Source organism: Bos taurus, chromosome 3, assembly GCF_002263795.3.
Source record: "Bos taurus isolate L1 Dominette 01449 registration number 42190680 breed Hereford chromosome 3, ARS-UCD2.0, whole genome shotgun sequence".
Taxonomy (NCBI): Eukaryota; Metazoa; Chordata; class Mammalia; order Artiodactyla; family Bovidae; genus Bos; species Bos taurus.
The window spans coordinates 30870060-30885771 of record NC_037330.1 but is presented as its reverse complement, the minus strand read 5'-3'; the positions used below and the strand labels follow the sequence as shown (position 1 = coordinate 30885771).

Here is a 15712-nt window from a genome sequence, read left to right as displayed (position 1 = left end):
TTTGGAAAACAGCGTAGAAAACATTGACACACAGAAATTTTATTCATTCGATTTCTACCTGGAAAGCAAGTCGGGTTGGAAAGCTACCCGGCGACTCCACTCCAGGGGTTCCAGGGGCTCCAGAAGTTACTATTCTCTTCCAAATATAATGTGAAAAGAGGGGGTCTCTGGGTTTTTCATCTTTGCTCCCTTGTCTCTAGCACACGCTTTGTCCCCCTCGCCCCCGCCAAAAAAAAAGTGGGGGGTTGGGGGGGGGGAGAGCAGGCAAGCCACGTTACCAGGTTTTCAACAACAGGTTTTCTAAACACCAGAGCGCACTTCATTTATTAACATTTTAGATGAAACGTTAATGCGCCCCGTCAGTCAGGACACCCGAAACCCATTCTTGAGCTTCCCGTACCACGAGGGTACACACACGAAGCACTCGCCACCATCTGGTCCAGAAAGCCCATAGAAGGTGGAAAGTTGCAGAATCCGAGCCCGGAGGGGCGCAAGCCCATCCCTGAGCCCGGGCAGGAGGACTGCGCTTCCTCCCGGAAGTGACGAGAGCTCAATCCCAGCTTGGCTCTCCCCAAACAAAAGGGATCTTGGGGCCCCGGGAGGAGCCTAAATGACATTGGAGAAGCCCCTCCTCCAGCCGGCGCGGATTGGTGTCGGGGCTGGAGAGGCGAGGAGGCCATTGGCTCTGCCGAATGCCAGTGCCCCCGCCTGGCTGTTGAGGGGCGGGGCCTCGAGGGGCTGTGGATGGAGAGGGTGGCGGAGGCGGCAGGGAGAGGAACCTTGAACGCCGGGAAAAGGTAGGAGCCGTTGGTGCCGGGGCTTGGCGGCGGCTGGGAGGCCAGGTTCTCGAAAGAAAAACAGGGGTAAAACCACCGGTGTCCTCCCGCCATCGTCCCAACTGCCACTCGCGCCCATCCCATGAGGGGGCGGGGCCGTCTCCTCTACCTCCCGGTATTCCCTGAGGAGGCGGCTCCTCATCCTTCGAGGGTGCTTGCAGCTACTTATTGTCCCCCGTCAATCCTAGCTTCCCAGAAGGGGCTGATTTCCTGATACCCCTCATTTAAAAGGCCCCTCACCTAGCCCCTCAACCTTGGGAGAAGGCGTACAGGTTCCCATTCTTTCGACTGCCGCCCCCACCCCCATTTTGTACCCCTAGGAGGCCAGACATCTCTTCCAACACCTGTCCTTGCTCGCAAGGGAGGGACCAGAGGTAATTTCATCCATAAGATAAAAATCAGTGTTTCAAAAAGAAGAGAGATGGGACGATGCAAAAATCAAAGACCCAACCTAGACAGCCAGCTCCACGGACGAATCGGCTTTCCCCAACTTGGGTTCCTCCCATCCCCCATTCTGTGTTCCTGAGCCTTCCCCCTGAATTCTCTATTCTCCTATTGAGCTGGGGGCGGCGGGGGCGGGGAGGCGGTATCGAGAGTTCCTCTACTTAGGGACTTTTTGAGTCTGGAGGAGGAGAAATAGTAACCTTCCCGACCCCGCTTTGTACCTTTACTCTATTGCTTGAAAGAGAACCCAACCTCTGAGGATTTTTTTTTTTTAGGCTTGAGTTGCGTTTCATTTTTGCTTTCCATTCTATTTCTTCCTGAAAATTTGATGAAAAATCGCCTTTTTCATCAAATTTTCAGGAAGAAATGAGCGTGTTGTATATCTACAGAGTTGTCGTTGTGGGTTGGAATGCAGTGTATATTGTTGGACTGTCCATAACAGCATGCTTTCAAGTGAAGCAGTACAGATAACTAAATAAAGAGCTTTAGATTAGGAATGAGTGACTTCCAGTCTAGGTGGGCTGGTCTGTTGCTCAGGGAGATTGCAGTTAACCTTGAAGGTGTAGTTCTTTTGAAACAAAAGGCAGGAAGTGTTTGAAGAAAATTCAGGTTCAGTGGTCTAGGTTTATGATTAATCTGGTCAGGTAGCCTTTGGTTACTCTCTAGCCCCTATTTTATGGTGGGTTTTTCCCTCCAGGAGAAACTGATGTGTAATATATATATATGTGTGTGTGTGTGTGTGTGTGTGTATGTGTGTGTATATATACATAAATGATGTTGATTGGCTTTACGAGACCAGTATCGTCTACCAAAATCAGGGAATGAAAATTAAAAGCACATTTTAAATTTCAGAGATAAGGATTAATAAAAGCAAGGTAAACTCTAGCTATTCAGACACATGTGACTACCAAAGAGAGTCTCTAAAGGGTGCTCATAAAGACCTTCATTTTAGCAGGTGCAAAATATTGATAATTTTGGCCTAATGTTAATGCCATCGACTCCCCATTAATCATCTGTTGCTAGCACTTTCATACATTAAAATCTGCCATATTTTTTGGTGTTGTTTCTTTTGCTTTCAATCCAAAGTCTGTCTTACTACTGTTTTCTCTAGTCAAAGATAGTAACAATGGGATTGGAGGAGTTGGAATCATGAGGGGCAATCATAAGGGCTGTCTTTTACTTTCCTGATAAGCGTCTCTGAAGGTAGACGTCATGAAGGTAATTAATTTTGAATAGTTAGGTTGGAAGTTTTCGGAGCCAGTCTCCCTCTGCACAGATCCACTCAGTGATTGTTTCCAGATCTCCGATGAAAAGGCACAGAGAAGAAACTGCGGAGGGTCTCTCCAGCAAACACCAAGCATACTGCGATGGATTGGTAAGGGCCCCCCAGCAAAAGCAGCAGCAGAAAACTAAAAGCAGAACAGGAAATCCCCAAAAGATAATAAACCAACGTAAAGAGACTCAGGAAAACAAAGTCGTGGTGATTGCCAGGGCCTTTATGAGCAGAAAGGAAAAAGCAAATAATGCTCTTTGATTCCTTGGCACAACAAGCAAGATTTGTTTGATACACATTTGAATCGTAGAAATCTTTAACTTTTTCGACACCTGTTTAGTAGTGTTAGATGAAGAAAAGCATCATATGCAGAGATTTTTCTGATGTACGTGTAGTCTATCTCATTATAAAGTCTTCAGGAGGTATTAGTATGTTTTGTTTCACCTTTATACCTTTCACAGTGCCTAGTATATAGTTTGACTTAATGGGTGTTGAACTTCATTTGAAGCTGACACCTTCCAGTAGACTAGAAAGATAATTTACTGATAAGATATGGCATATCTTGTTGGTGTAAACAGTCCATTTCTTTTTGCCTTGATTTATTTTCCCGATCTGATGTCTTTGGTGCTCCAGTATCTTCAATGACTCTAAAATACTGAGTTTTGTATTAGAAGATGTCTGCTGGTTAGATATATAATTTTGAAGTAATGAATGAAATTTGAACCAGACTTATTAATGTAATCAATGCTAGTCTTTTTAGGATTTTATTTTTCTAAAAATCTGACCTGAGAGGAATGAAGTGAATTTAGGAGAACACACTAGGAACTGTTTTTTCTTAAAAAATGGTTTTTGAGAGTTTGGTTTTGACAAATTTCTGATCTGCTTTGGGATTTTTTTAAAAAATGAATTTCTAATTGACTTTATACTTTTCTAAACTAGGACTAAGTACAGATCAAGCATACACACTGTACTGGGTCCCTGAATGGAATCATACAGCCTGACTGTGGTGGGCATAATGCACTGTCTACAGTGGATTTGTGTCTTGGCAGAATCAGGTTTTCAGTACTGCCAGTTAATCGCAGAACAAGATTAGAATTCTTGACTTTTCTGAGTGGAGCAGAATGGTGTTTCTTGGGTGTTTTTAGTGAAATGGTGTTTCACTTTTTATGTGAATTAAATAATTTAATATTAAATATTCTTCTACACCTTTAGCATTTAAACACCAGTGAAGAATTCATGTCTGATTTTAGTTATTGGTTGGTTTAATTTTAAATATTTCAACATAGAGCTAAGATGCATAAGTAGGGAAAAACAAAGCTTATACATGTCATGATCTCAGATACCTGATACAAGGATTTTTAGGCCACTGAATTGGTGTTTAGTGGCGTGATACAAGAAGCAGAGATATTTTTAGAGGAAGTTTGTCCAGTCTGGTGGTTGACCCCAGGAATAGCTCATCAGCCTGTTACCAAAGCCATTTTTTTTTCTTATTTCCTGAATGTTTGCTGCTAATAGCTAAAAATTCAATCTTCCTGGAGAGTCCCAGGGACAGAGGAGCCTAGTGAGCTGCTGTCTATGGGGTCGCACAGAGTTGGACACGACTGAAGCGACTTAGCAGCAGCAGCAGTTTTAGTTCAAAGCATTTCAGTGAGAAAATAGGTTATTTATGGTGAGGCAATAAAGTGTGCTAATTTACAGCACAGACTTTAAAGGCAAACCTGAGTTCAAATCCCAACTCTGTTGCTCTTTTGTTGTATGACCCAGGAGAAGGGCAGAGTTTTCTATCTTCACCATATCTCAGTTTCCTCAGCTGTGACTTAAAAATGATTTATAGAGGCTTTTTTTAAAAAAGGATTACAGGAACATGGCATGTAGGAAGCACTCAATAATTGGTAGGTATTATTGACTATTATTAGCACTGCACGTGAGTTAATTAATATTAACTATTCTTTTACTCCTTTATCATTTAAACATAGGTGAAGAATTAGTATCTTATTTTAGCTATGGGTTGGTTTGGTTTCAAATGTTTGACTACATAGCTACGTTTCCAAAGTAGAGGGAAACAGAGCTGGTGTAGGTCATGATCTCAGACATCTGACAGAAGAATTTTTAGGACAGTGTGTGTGTCTTACAGTGTGTTTCATAATTTTGTCGTGTGCATTATCTTCGTTAAACTTTTTCACCCTGGAAAAAGAAAGGCAAGGGATTCACCCATCTGATGTTTTCTCTCTGAATTGTCAGTTACTCCACTCCAAACTGTCTCAAGCACCTTCACTCTCAGTGTCATATAAATGGTTTCATGAATAGTGTGATCATGGTACAGGGTTGTACTTTCTGTGAGATTTAAGGGATTTTCCATGGTAATTTTGATTACTAGTGATTTTTTGCCTTTTGAAGACAGCTCTTCTACTGCCTCCAATGTAAGGAGCAGTTCATAAGAACAATCAAAATGGATGAGAAGAAACCATGGATGGGGAGTTAAGAGTAGAGGGCAGGGGAGTCGAGGACAGGGGTTGTGGGTTGAGGGAAACAGGACTATAATCAGGCTTTGACATAAAGAATGTAGTAGTATGGCTTCTCCCTGCCAACTATTTCCAAGCTCTGTATTTCAGGTCCAAAGCCAGAGCTTTCATTCTAACTGTGTGCTCTGCTGCTAAATGAATCCTTTCTATCTTTTGGAGACACAAAGAATGTAATCCTTAATTGTTACTGAGTTCAAATAGAAACTCGGAAGGAAAACAAAAAGAGCACAGGATGATGGGGTTTACAGACAAAAAAAGACTTCTGACCCTGAGCCTTGGGAGCATCTGCATGGATCCTTTATGCAAAGCCGCTGGGGAAGGCAAGGCTGAAGTGTGCTCTGGGGAGGAAGGGGTGCAGAGGGAGAAGCAAGCGGGGATGAGTTGTTTCAATGAGAGATAAGAGCTATAAATTACAGTGGGGAGGAGAATGAACTGATGGGTAAGTTACAGAGAAAAGAAGCACTAAGTTTGGGGGTTTTGGGGAAGAAGAGGTTCCCCATTCCTTGGTTTCTGCTAAGTAGGCCTTTCTGTTATAGCACTGGAACTAGAGTGAGAACAAAACCAATCTGGTTCTTAATGGGTTTAATATTTGACCGTACAAACCAGATCTGGTTCAGTCCTGTGTATCAACTTCTTACTGCCTCTTGTTCCCAAATCGAAGGCACAGAGGAAATTTTCTGAAAAGGCTCCACCCCTAAAAACTTCCTTGCTTCTAAACCCGTAGCCTTCACCACACTCACTGACTCTGAACATGCTCCTCTTGGGGGGGCTGATTACTTCTCATTCAGTGTCTGTCTCACATCCCAGTCATCATTTCCCCTGAAAAACCAGTTCCTTTCCTAACATCCCTGTTTCTGTTAAAGGCATCATCATTCTACTCATCCAGCCTTAAAACCTCAGCTGATCTGGGATTATTTCTCCTCTTATCTCCTTAAATAGAACCAATACTAAGTTACTGTACATTCTTTACAAAGTCTCTTACATCCGTCTTTTTTCTTCCATTCTTAACTGCCACCATCCTCGATCACACATTTTAACCTTACACCTGCACTGTTATCCTCCCAAGTGCTTTTTCTGCTTCCAGTTTCTCTTCAGTCAAATCAGCTCTGTACTTCAAGCTTTTGCCTTCTTAAAACTATACTTTTATTATCAGAGTCACCTTGTTAAAAATATTTAGTGGCTTCTTATTTCCTAAAAGATAAAGTCCAGTTTTGTTGACTGTAGTTCATGGTATTGCATGGTACATTTCTATGCAACCAGCCTGTTTTGAATACCCCTTTGAACCAGAGACTGCTGGGTACTAAGTTTATCAAGTAGAATAAGACAGAGTATTCGTCTGGAAGAGCAGTCTTATGAGACAAAAGACAGCTATGTAAATAGATGAATTGATATAGTAGAATGGGATAACTGCTGCTGGGTTATAAATATAGATACATATCCATTATGCATTTAATATTAAAAATAGCTGTGATGTTTTTAGAAGACCCATTTATCAGTATTACAAGTTAAAATTATGATGATTAAAAGGTATAGAAATGCAGTGGAAGCAAAGTCATGCTTTTCATTTATATCCTAAAGTCACAAAAAAACTAGCCTAGACAGAAGATTGTCCTTTTTCTTTCCCAAGTAGTGTGCAAATACCATTGGCCTAAATAAATGTTGTGTGTGTTCCTAAGCCATTTTCCCCAGGAACTGGCCAGGTAATCACCTTCTTGGAACAGATCCACCTGCCAGGTTAGAAGGAGTAAACTTGTTTTGATTTCTAAATTAGACACATGAATGGTAGAAAATGACTACTCATTGGAAAAAGGAAAATTTGATTATCCTTGCAGATGCAACCAAATATATGCTGTCCAGAGATAACAAGTGAAAGAGCTGACCAGTCACTAACCCTGATAAACCCTTCCGTATCCTGTTAGAGTATGTATTGTCACCCCATTTTATAGAAGAAGGGAAAGCTCAAAGGTTAAATGGATCAAGGAAGTATGAAGTTGTAGAGCCAGAATATAAACCTGGGTCTGTAGGACTCAGAAGTCCAAGCCCTTTCCACTGCAACATCCTCTTAGAAGAGTTACTTAGATACATCCTCTCAGAAGAGTTACCATCCCCAAAGATCCTGGGAGCAAGGTCTCGTGGCCATTTTCAACTGATATCAAATTGTTAAACATTTTTTAAAAAATCAGTGGTCTGGTTTAAAAGACAAAATTTAAAAGGCAAAACAACATCATCAGTTATAATTTTCTATTACAGTCCTATGGGAAATTTTTATACAGTTCAGAAAGAGTCAGGTCATGGGCAGAGCTAACACACAGATATCTGGACCGTATTAGGGTTTGTCCTCCATACCACATGCTCTCTTTCTTCCTGACTTGAAATCTTGATGGAGTCAACAACTTCATCCAACACTAATATTTGAAACATTCTTGTATCCCAGTCTGCCTGTAGCATTGAGGCCCATGAATCATTTTACTGGAAATAAAATCAATCTATATATTGTTCCCTCATTGTAGTATTTTGCAAATCATGGTGGCATTATTTCAAAGAAACGAAAATTTAGGGGGATGATGGACAGCTAGATGATATAGACAGGTATACATATTTCAGTGAAATCATGTTATAATTTCACTGAAATATGTATACCTGTCTATATCATCTCTCTGTCCCCTAAATTTTTACTTCTCTGAAATAATGCTAATAATTTCATTGAAATAAAGCCACTAACAAATACACCTGAAATGGTAAATACTCCTGGCAATTTCCTGATACTATCAATAGAAGACATATTTTTAATTTTAATGAAAAAAATTATTAATGTAAAAACTTATTTATTTTCATTAACGTATGTTCCAGTAGCTTAACTAATGTAGCTCTTCTGGTTTGGTCTTGTCCCAGGTGAAAATATCTGAAAAGGTATAAACAAGATTTCCAGGTAGACAGATCTGTTTTTAATAGCATTGTGCCAGACATCCCCATTTTGGGGGAGATGTGCTTGAATGTTTGTTTATGGGCATGAGGCCACTTCCTCCTTTTCTTCTGTATATATATAAAGGTTGTTGGCAACATGTAGGAGAGACATTGGTGGAAACAGATGTAGACACCTAGTGAGAGAGAGAGACTCTCACACATACACACACTCAGAGATAGGCTGGAGATACCTGAGTCTTAAAGCAGAGCTAACCAAAACAAAAATCCGTCATGGTGTCCCAGAAAGTCGATTAGACTATATCTTAACAGTTTTACTATTTAACTGTAATCTTCAGTAATTCACTTCACAACTCTGGTCTCAATTTTCATCTGTAAAATGAGAGTCCTAAATTAGGTTATTTCTGAGGTCCCTTCCAGCTCTGTGACTCACATTGTAGCTGGTAAAATGAGAAAATCAGATGTAAGCAGTTGGTACCAAGTAGCAGTAGTTACTAAGGCAGCCTCTGGAGTTAAACTACTTGGGTTCAAATTCTGTTTGTGTCACATACTACATGTAAGACTTTGAGCAAGTTATTTAGTCTTTGTACCTCAGTTTTCCCATCTTTAAAATGGAGGTGATGGTTATGATGAACTGGCTGGTTCATGGTTATAACACCTATCACCTAAGGTTGTAAGGACTGAATTAATACATATCAAGTACTTAGAACACTGCCTGGAACACATTAACGTTTAGCTCAGTGTGTGTGTGTGTGTGTTTTTTGTTTTTTTTTTATTATTACTACTATGGCTTGAATTCTAAAGAATTCTGAGGAAAAAATAAATAAAACTCTGAGGAAGTGGTGATTAATATTGGTAAGCTTAATTATATTATTATTAATTTCTGCCCTAAGTATAAATCTAAAAAATCTGGCAACCTAGAATCAGCTTTGAGTAGAATTCTGAAAGCATTTTAAGTATTAACCTTAACAAGTATTAGCATTATTACAGAGCTGGTTTCTTGAGGCCTACTTCAAAGTACACACTGAGAGTATTGGATAAACAAGCATCTCAATCCCTTAGCACTGTTGTATATTATATTTATATTTCAGGATCCTGAAATTTATACTCTCTGAAACTGTTACAGAACCATTCCATTTGACATAATCCTATCATCAGACTGATAAGACAAAGCAAGGCATTCTCTGTTCAGGCACTCTCACAGTAAGGGGAAGATTTTGATCTAGTTGCAGTAGTAACATTTAAAAATATCAGTAGTAAATGATTACAATGTTGTGTTAGTTTGCTAGAGCTGCCGTAACAAGTCCCACAGACTGGGTTGCTTAACAATAGAAATTCATTTTCTCACAATCCTGGAGGCTGGAAATCAGAAATCAATGTGTCCACAGCATTGGTTCCTTCTGAGGCCTCTGTCTTTGGCTTACTAAACGGGAGGCATCTTCTCCCTGTCTTCACATGGTCTCTTCCTGCCCTGTGTTTTTATCCCAGTCTCTCTTCTTACAAGGGCACCAGGCATATTAGATAAGGGCCTACCCTAATGTCCTTGTATATTTTTTGGCTGCACCACGTAACATGTGGGATCTTCGTTTCCTGACCAGAGATTGAACTGCTGCCCTCTGCAGTGGAAGCACAGAGTCTTAACCACTGGACCACCAGGGAAGTCCCATGACCTCATTTTTAACTTAATCACTCTTTAAAGACTCTGTTTTCAAATATATCACATTCTGAGGTATTAGGGATTAAGACTTCAACATATAAATTTGGGTTAGAGGACACAATTAACCTATAACACATAAGTACAAAGAATACAAATAGTTCAGTAATATCTTTTACCTTCAACTGAAAGAAGATTGACTTGACATTTATAGTAAAGCTTTTATTGCATAGTGTTGTAGAATTTAGTAAGATTTGTTTTTCTATCTTGATTTTAGAATCTTTGTAAATAATAGCAAAAACAACTCTCTTTAGTAAATGTACAAAAGATCCATTTACTTTTTACTTTGGGTAAGGCCTCTTCCCTTTACCCAACCTCCACTCATTTTGGTTCTGGCTGTGCCTTTCCTGATAATATTTTGACATATTTTTCTTTACTAGCCTAATCCTAAAATGCCAAAAGGGCAATTTGGGATGCTGTCACTCTCTCACCCCCAGATGCGTGAATAACCTTTATGAAAAGCCAGAAGTGCCAGAGGGTGGGGAAACTTAAATCTTGAGATAGTCAAGGTAATGTGTCAACACCTTCCACCCTCAGATAGAAGGTTGCTTTGGATACATTTTATTTTTAAACAGCAGTGCACTTTTATCTATTTTAGACTTGGTATTTATAAATGTGACATTTTTTTAAAAATTTCATATATACTGGGTTTTTAAGGAAGTACGTTATCTAGTAGAAAGCTGTCAAAACACCCACTTTGTATGTCAGTGTTGATTTTTTGAATTTTTAGAATTCACTGGCCTTCCAAATTTTGGTTTTGCTTATATGTACTAAAAGGAGTCTTTACATAATTGGAGCAAGTCTGCTTTACATCTTTGCTATTATTCTATTACTTATATTGAAAACTTACTGAATGGCCTGAATATCAGTCAGTTGTAGCCTAAGTGTAAATTTCTTAAATTTGATATGTGAGTATATAATAATGAAATGATTTTTGTCCAGTTTTGCAAGAATGATCTCCTGGGTAAGATAACTGAGTGTGTGTGTATGTGCGTGCCCGCACTAACCAAGTGGATTTGAAAGAAAAGATTTATGTAGGTTTTTTTTGGTTTTTTTTTGAGGTGCTTCTATATCCGGAAATATGTTAAGACTCATCTTAAAAACGTTTTCTATTACATGTCCCATATCACCCACCACTTAGAAATAAAGCCTTCAGTTCCACATAAAGACATACACACACCCAGATACTCGATAGACAAACACCTTACTCGTACTCCACCCTGCCCTGCCTTACTGCTTGCTTAGCTATAGAAGCTGTTTGGGGTGTTTCTTTTTCTGCCACCCAGTCTCTCTGTGGTAAAAAGGCAACAACGCCTGCTATCATCTAGAATGAGTTCCAGAGCGAGAAGGAAAAGGCACGGCCAGAACCAAAATGAGTGGAGGCTGGGTAAAGGGAAAAGGCCTTTACCCAAAGTAAAAAGTAAAACGAACAGAGTTCAGAGTAAAGTGAGCAGAGCCCAAGCCGCAGCAGCATACCTCCATGACAGAATCAGCACTGGTGTTGAGGGGGTACAGTGGAGGTGGGGGACCAGGGTGCTTGATACCCATAATTCTCTTCTTGTGGCTGTTGGCACATGAAAGTTTATACGGAAGACCTTCATGCGCTCCTGGCTCTTAGCCCTGACTTGGTGAGAAGTAGCATATAAATACATCACATGGTAAGCCGGGCAAATTCAGTTTGAAATCACTTATTAATAGCTTAAAAATAAGCTTCATATTTAGTCTATAAATAGGCTTATTTTTCCAGGGTACTGTAGTATGTATAACTTTATCTTTTTACTGTATATATTTATGTGTATTTTTTTAGAAAAACAATAAAGCTTAATATAGCTACAGCTAGCTATACCACAGTGTATGATAATATATATAGACAACTTGTCCACAAGTGGTTTTTATTTCAAATTTATAGAAATTCCTTAGGCAGAAGTATCTGCATCTAAACTCTAAGGAAAGTTGGGTCTTGGAAAGATTCTACTGGAAGGAATGAGCTGAGTATCTGGTTGAAATGATCTTGTTTTTCTTTGTTACTTAATGGACAGTGACAATGACAAGTAACAACTCATTTAGAAAATAAGTGGAGAATGAGTCTGTGGACTATGATGTGACATGCCAGAAATCTGGCAGTCATATTTCTGATAATGAATATAGAGTTAGAAACAGCCTTTTTCTGAAAATCTCAGACCAAATTATTTATATATTAGGCAGAAATTGGAGTCAAATGGACTTGGAAGCTTAAAATGCAAGATGGAAATTATGTTCTATCAAATAAAATTTAGGGCCTATCGTTTTTAAAAGTTTGCTATGTCTAATACACTATTAGAAAAGCATAAACCAAAAATTACATATAATTCAACATTTAATATTTGAAAATAAGTGGGAAAAAGTAGAAGCTGGGATGAGTAATAAGCCCTTCAAAGTTGAGGTGGTGACAGATTGATTTGTTTGTTTATTGATTGGCAGATGAAGGGATCAGAATTTTCCTTACCGGAATTTGGCAGTTTGAAAATTTGTAATCACGTTATTTTTAAAATCTGAGTGCATTGTGAATAAGTCATAGTGATTCAAGCAAATAGGTTTTTGTCAGTTCAGGTAGAGAAAGTCAGTTTCTTCTAGTGACATTCATAAGATGTCCTTGAAACGGCAGTGGACATCTTAAAAAAGACTTGAAAGGCCTCACCTTCCCTAATTATAATTGCAGAAGGGAAGGCAGATTCCTGGTGTTTTTTCCAGTGTTACTCAGCTTCATCTGAGGTGGCTATTTTCTTCTTTCTTGTATATCAACCTACAGCTGTCAGGCCTCTGCAGCTATGATGACAGTCGACATTCTGAGGATTTACTAATTGTTTATAGAGTGTGGTCACGTAGACAATAAATCTCTTATTATTTTGCAGCGTTGAACATTTTTCCACCATGCTGATGACATTTTAAATATATTTGTCAGTTTTCCCAAATTTTAACTGAAGAATACCTTAAGAATTTGCACTTGAGGACTAAAGTGTGAGCATAAGTTATCAGGTCAGTATCACCCCACCCCATCCCCCTCCTTGTACCACCCCCAGGAATATCACTAGCATGCTAAAACTCAGTGCACTTTTACTATCATGCATTTATGTTTCAGACAAAAAGTTACTGCAGTATGTTGTGCATTCTATTTGAAATTAGATTCAAATGTAAAGGATAGCAAAAAACCTGGGAAATTTTAATATTTACAAAGAATGGTTATGGGAATATGCAAAAGCAGATCTCTTGGGTTTGAGTTACACAGCTGGGGCCCTTCTTTCTCTCTTGTGTCATGTTTGTATTACATTCACTTCCTGTAGCTGCTGCTGCTAAGTCGCTTCAGTCGTGTCCGACTCTGTGCGACCCCATAGACGGCAGCCCACCAGGCTCCCCCGTCCCTGGGATTCTGCAGGCAAGAACACTGGAGTGGGTTGCCATTTCCTTCTCCAATGCATGAAAGTGAAAAGTGAAAGTGAAGTCGCTCAGTCATGTCCGACTCTTAGCGACCCTATGGACTGCAGCCCACCAGGCTTCTCCATCCATGGGATTTTCTAGGCAAGAGTACTGGAGTGGGGTGCCATTTCCGTCTCCATCACTTCCTGTAGACACCAAGCTAAATAATTGGTACATATTAGCAAAATGTTCCAGATATTAAAATTTGTGTGCAGAAGTTATTCCAAATGTAGATGTAACATGAATATTGTTCTTTATGCCATTGACAAAGAACAGAATTTTTTCTTGCTTAGACTAGACTGCTTTATATTGGATTGGCCAAAAGTTTAATCAGGTTTTTCCATAACATCTTAGAGAAAATCCTAAATGAACTTTTTGGCCAACCCAATAATTAAAGGGACTAGAGATTGTTTCAGTTTCACTCTTTTTTGAGGATGTATATTTATCACAACAAATCAAAAACTTTGATTTAGGTATAGTCTGTTTCAGTTCCTTTTGTATATTTACCTATAATTCTTACTTCTCTAACAAATAATTCTTGATTTTCCCTCATGAAAGTTTCGAATGGAACCATGAAGGACTTTAGAGATTATCTAGTGTATTTTAGTTCATCTGTGAGGAAACTCAGTGCCAGAGCAGCTAGATAAATTTTTTTTTTCCTGAAAGCCATATAGCTGGTTAGTAGCAGGGCTAAGACTGAAATTCTACATTCTTCACTCATCACACTGCTTCCTTAAACTACAGTTTCAGATTTCTTAATGAGAATATTTAAGGAATAAAAAAATATTGAAGGAAATACATTTTGGCTCCATTCCTAGTTGATTTACTCACCTAGTGCAGTTAATATTTATAGACTCCCGTTACCAAGTGCTTGTTATTCCTCGTAACATCAGGGGAGAGGTGAAGAAAGATATAAAATGATTCCTCTGCTTTATAATATCCTTGAGAGAGATTAAAACATGAAACCATCAGGAAATGGGGGAAGGATTTCATCTAAAAATAAAAGTGACTCAAATCGTAGTTTAAATTCCTCACAACTCTTCACTCCAGCATGCTATCTATCATCCTTCTTTATCTGTGGTTCCCAACTGCAAAAGGGTAGCCAGAGTCACTGATTTCTAAAGTAATTGATCTTGACTGTCCCAGTTTTGGTAATGCCTTTCTCAGAATTCTTTTGGAAAATGAGAGAGGATCAGTTCAGATCAGTTCAGTCGCTCAGTCATGTCTGACTCTTTGCGACCCCATGAATCGCAGCACACCAGACCTCCCTGTCCATCACCAACTCCCGGAGTTCACTCAAACTCACGTCCATCGAGTCAGTGATGCCATCCAGCCATCTCATCCTCTGTCATCCCCTTCTCCTCCTGCCCCCAATCCCTCCCAGCATCAGAGTCTTTTCCAATGAGTCAACTCTTCACATGAGGTGGCCAAAGTACTGGAGTTTCAGCTTCAGCATCATTCCCTCCAAAGAAATCCCAGGGCTGATCTCCTTCAGAATGGACTGGTTGGATCTCCTTGCAGTTCAAGGGACTCTCAAGAGTCTTCTCCAACACCACAGTTCAAAAGCACCAATTCTCCGGTGCTCAGCTTTCTTCATAGTCCAATTCTCACATCCATACATGACCACTGGAAAAACCATAGCCTTGACTAGACAGACCTTTGTTGGCAAAGTAATGTCTCTGCTTTTCAATATGCTATCTAGGTTAGTCATAACTTTCCTTCCAAGGAGTAAGCGTTTTTTAATTTCATGGCTGCAATCACCATCTGCAGTGATTTTGGAGCCCCAAAAAATAAAGTCTGACACTGTTTCCACTGTTTCCCCGTCTATTTCCCATGAAGTGATGGGACCAGATGCCATGATCTTCGTTTTCTGAATGTTGAGCTTTAAGCCAACTTTTTCACTCTCCTCTTTCAGGATAGTAGTTCCTAATAATTAAAGCATTGATCACCTTGTATCAGGAGCTTGGCAAGGTGTTTTGTATTTATTAACTCAATCTTTACAGCAAATCCTATGAGTTAGATATCATTTCACATTAACAGATAGGAAAACTAGGAATCAGAACACTTGTCCAGTCACACAACTAGGAAGATGTCAACCTGGCATCTATCTGACTACAAAGTAATGTGTTTTTTCCAACTTACTATCTTTAAGTGTAGCTTTATTAGGTTTGTGGGTTTGGGGGGTTTTGTTTGTTTGTTTTTTAGTTTTTATTTTTAAAGTAACTGTTGTGAAGTATCTCTCTAATACTTACATGAGAATTACTTACTAGTTGCTAACCCTCACCAGTTAGAAATGTAGCAGTTAGAACTGAAGTTAGATTGAACGTATTTTACCGTGTGGCAAAAGATTCGTACAGCATGTTCTGGAAGGATATCTAACAACACAGTGAAGTATGTATTTTCTACATGCTCTCATTCGCTTAAAGGCAGTAGTTCTAGAAGGAATCAATGACTCTTTTGTGTGCCTCCTAAAATTTAATGTGCTCATAGGAATTGGGAGTTACTAGAGGGTGTATGAACTAGTCACGTTGTGATTCACTTTGGGAAA

At 39.4% G+C, this 15712-nt stretch overlaps 1 protein-coding gene across 3 annotated transcripts in view; it reads left to right on the top strand.

The window, feature by feature from the left end:
- Positions 1 to 742: 742 nt before the first annotated feature.
- CTTNBP2NL (CTTNBP2 N-terminal like) overlaps positions 743 to 15712 on the top strand; it is a 51830-nt gene continuing 36860 nt past the window's right edge. The window contains exons 1-2 of one of the 3 annotated variants that reach the window (XM_005204154.5): positions 743 to 797; positions 12603 to 12726. The gene's annotated coding sequence lies outside the window, so the exon portion shown is untranslated. Of the gene's footprint in view, positions 798 to 12600; positions 12727 to 15712 lie in introns of those variants that run through there. The other 2 variants (XM_005204156.5, NM_001191181.2) reach the window with 2 other exon arrangements.